Source organism: Cetorhinus maximus, chromosome 1 (genome assembly GCF_964194155.1).
Source record: "Cetorhinus maximus chromosome 1, sCetMax3.hap1.1, whole genome shotgun sequence".
Lineage (NCBI taxonomy): Eukaryota > Metazoa > Chordata > Chondrichthyes > Lamniformes > Cetorhinidae > Cetorhinus > Cetorhinus maximus.
Genome location: NC_135879.1, coordinates 93,618,571 through 93,622,761, shown reverse-complemented (window position 1 = coordinate 93,622,761; position 4,191 = coordinate 93,618,571). Strand labels below are relative to the sequence as shown.

At 48.7% G+C, this 4,191-nt stretch overlaps 1 pseudogene; it reads left to right on the top strand.

The window, feature by feature from the left end:
• The first annotated feature begins 385 nt into the window (after nt 1-385).
• LOC144685841 (cytochrome b-c1 complex subunit 7 pseudogene) lies at nt 386-730 on the top strand (annotated as a pseudogene).
• The last annotated feature ends 3,461 nt before the right edge of the window (nt 731-4,191 follow it).

Sequence of the window (4,191 nt, the reverse complement as noted above, 5' to 3'; positions counted from 1 at the left end):
AATCTAATGGTTCACTTGTAGCGTTCCTCATGGTAAGTATTGAAACTGTTTACTATCTTATCTATTTGAGCTGTCATGTTGTTGGGTATTTCTGTCTCCTTTTCTCATTATTTCCATATCCCATGTGCCCCTGTCTCCCTTGTCTGTAGTTATCACCATTATCAGTACTACTGCCCAGCCTGGCATTCAGTTCCAGCCTGTCTTCATTTTTTTGATTCTGCAGTGTTATGTTAAAACAAACCGCTCCCCATGTACCTTGTGCTTTTCCTGGAGGTGGGTTTGCAGTGGTGATGGCAACCTGCCCAGCAGCAGGAATCCAATTGAGGTACTTAATAAGCCAATTAGAACTGATTTTACCACAGCAACATAAGCTTTATGGCTCTTGAGCAGGAAGATGGTGGCGAGAGCTCCAGTCAAAGCAACAAGCAGTTTGCTTCAAAAGCTACAAAAGTGGTACTATAATGCTGCAGGGTTCAACAAATACGGACTTCTGCGGGATGACACACTCAACGAAGCTGATGACGTGAAAGAGGCTGTGCGAAGTTTGCCTGAAAACCTTTACAATGAGAGAATGTTCTGAATAAAACGAGCTTTGGATTTGAGCATGAAGCATTAAATCCTTCCAAAAGAAAAGTAGACAAAATACAAGTAGGATGTATGCTACCTAGAGCCACACCTTAAAGGAGTTATCTGCGAATGAAAGGAAAAAGAAGAATGGAATAAGGAGTGATTTACTGGTTTAGTTTTTGACTTGGTATTTGATTCCCTGTTAATATCTAGTCATTGCAAATTTAAAACTCATTATTTTGTTATTGGCCTTTGGCAGCAGCCAGGAAAACAGATTCCCTTCTTGGGAAAAAAATAAATTGTGCTGTAAAACTACATTAATGCAATTTGTTTTGTTTATGTACAGAATAATTTAAAACTCATTTTCTGATTACTTCCGTCATGGGCAGTTTTACTCGCAATTGTGTAGATTTAAAAATAAATCGAAAATAAAATTTAAAAAAAGAAATTAAAAAAAAAATTTTTTATAAAAAGAAAAAAAAGAAAAAAATAAGCTTCCAAGTGTCACACAGACCCCCTGCTATGTCAGCACCCCAGCAACTCAGAGGAGGCAGCTGCAAAGTTGGGGACCGGAGATCTGATCGACTTGAAGGATTTTAAATATGCATTTTCAAATAAGCTGCAAGTATGCTGTCTTCCTGGGTCAGAGGCTTCCATTGCCCTAGGATCTCCTGGAGATTGATATTTCTGGCAGTGGCAGCTGCTCCACTGGTAAAAACGGCGCCTCCACTGAGTTCCTACCTCTCCTCTCGCTTACTCCTCTGTGTTGTTTTCACTGATGAGAGGGAAGGCAGCCAGCTGCCTTAGCAAAAGCCCCAATGTGTCAAACTCCCGCCTCTGGAATGTGCTTATTGTCCTTAATTGGGTGTGAATGCAGAAGCGGCCTGCCGATTGGACGCCTCCCATAAAATTAAGCTGGAAGGCATGCTACGGAAGCAAAGCAGGGTTGGGAATCTGAAAATGGCCCTGCCTCCTGAAAATTTTGTTTTGGGAAGTTGTTTTCTTATGGCAGGCTAGTAGGTGCGTGGGCAACCCCCTTTGGAGCTGTCGGGTAAGGAATTAAAATATGCAAATAGGCCACTAACTGCCGTTTTAACCAACAAGTCTGCCTTTAACAGCCAGTGGATATTTCCCAAGCTATCAACCAGGCGGGTGCACAGCAGGGAGTGAAACTGAAGAGCTGCAGCCATGGCCTGGCGATTGTTAGCTTCTTGGAAATCATTTCACCAGTCTTGCACTTTGCTTACCCTCAGCTGCACTTCCCTGCTGTCAGCCTTTATCACTGCATGGGAACAGCTAATGTAGTTTTGCCTTGCCCCTCTGATGGAAGGAACAAGAGGAGCAGCAACACCACCAACAGCAGTAGTACCAGTGCCTTCTCTTCAGACCCATGCTGCTCCACAGGACCGAGGGGGTGGACACAGTTGCAGTCCCAATGGGGCGGGACCCACACATTAAGCCTACAGGCAGAGGGTCGGTTCTCTTGATATGTGTGAGCACAAGTGCCCGAGAAGGCTCAGGCTTTCAAGCAAGTCACTGCTGACATCTGCAGCTGGCTTGCATTGCCAGTGGCCAACAAGATGCCTGTCACTGAAGAGCCAAATCCCCACTCGGTCTTGGCCTCTCCCCGAGGTTGTGTGCTCTGTCCTCCTTCAAAGAGAGAAAGCAGAGGGTAATGAGTGTTAGCTTGTGTGGAGAGGAGGGAAAGGCAGCTTTTGTGGAGGGTGACTGTGAGGCATTGGACGGAATCATCCAAGATTTGCACTCAGTGTGGTAGCGGGTGGGAAAAAGAGTGTTTTACCCGCTGGCAGCAATGGCGAGTTTTTTGCGCTAAATCATCCCATCCCGCCTCATTAGTCATGCATTCCTGGGAAACAGGCTGTTTCACTGCTGGGCGGCCTCCGATTCACCCACCACGCCATCACCTCACCGCTTCCTCACGCTGGGCTCCATATTTAAAGTGCAATCACGCGCACACCTCAGTGCTTCCAGCCAGACTGCTGCACAGAAGACATGGCCCTGAGAGGCAAGAAGACCGCAGACCCCCGATTCAATGACCCATCCCTGGGACGCCTCATGGACACTGTTGGAGCACGCTGCAATCTCCTGTACCCCTGCTCTGGCCACAGGAGGCCCATCAGTGTCACCATTCCAGCTTCAGAGGTGGTGGCCGAGGTGGTCAGTGACAACGCTGCACAGAATAGGTTCACCATTCAGTGCAGAAAGAGGATGAATGATCTCATCTGTGCCATTAGGGTAAGGCAATCATCTCATCACTCTAAACTCACACACTCACAAGCCCATCACACATTCACTGGCTTCTCATTCACTGTCAGCTCAAAGGACATCACCACTCAATCTCTCACACACATCCTCACATCTCCATCTGGACTCATCTCCTCCGGATTCTGTCTCCTCAGCCCTCTTGAGGCCGCTTGCACTGATCAACATGCGTCCCCACACGCTCCCTGGGATACACCCTTCCCCAGTAATGCCCTTGCCCTGCCACCTCTTCCCTTGCCTGAGGCCACTTCTCCCCCTTCTCCCCCTTCCCCAAACAAGCTATCACCCTGCAGCTGTTTGAAAGCCACCCCTGCCTTACGGCTACTCTCGTAAGTAGAGAACCACCCATGAGCCCTTCTAAAAGTGATGTGGTGCTGCTTGTGAAGCCTGGCACTGATGACTGCGAGTGCTGCCCGAGGCAAGGTAGGCAAACAAATCTTGAAGTCCTGAGCGAAGTGCAGTTCACCAGGAGCACATCGCTTATGTTCAGCCATGAAACATGTCAGTGTGATTGCACGTCGACATGCCCAGATGATACTACTTGGGGTATGATTCCGGCAAGCTGGGCTTATATTGATATGCAGATGTATTACAATGAAGTTCTCGATGTGCGACGGTGGGAAATGTGGCTCGCCATTGGTGGGCGGAGTGGGTGATTGCAAATTGATTTCACGACATCATGAAACCAATTTTTGGCCTTCCCGCCATATTGTCTGCTCACGCCCACCATGATGCCCACCGCCAGCAGGCACAGAAAATTCCGCCCATTGATAAATGAGGGTGACAGGATGAGAGTGAGTGAGGTGCACCTCACACCTTCCTCTCCCTCCAAGAACCATGATAGGGTCCCCCTTGTCCTCACTTTTCAACCTGCCAGCCTCTGCATTGAAAGGATCATCCTCCACCGTTTCCGCCAACTCCAGCATGATGCCATCACCAAACACATCTTCCCCTCACCCTCCATGTCAGCATTCCATAGGGACTGTTCCCACCGGGTCCCCTGGTCCACTCCTTCATCACCCCTAATACCCCATCCCCTTCCTACGGCACCTTCACATGCAATCGCAGAAGGTGCAACACCTGCCCCTTTACCTCCCCCTTCCTCACCGTCCAAGGGCCCAAACACTCCTTTCAGGTGAAGCAGCGCTTCACTGGCACCTCCTTCAATTTGGTCTACTGCATTTGCTGCTCCCATTGGAGAGACCAAATGCAGACTGGGTGACTGCTTTGCGGAGCACCATCTGTCTGTCCGCAAGCATGACCCAGACCTCCCTGTCACTTGCCATTTCAACACACCACCCTGCTCTCATGCCCACATGTCCGTCCTTGGCCTGTTGCAAT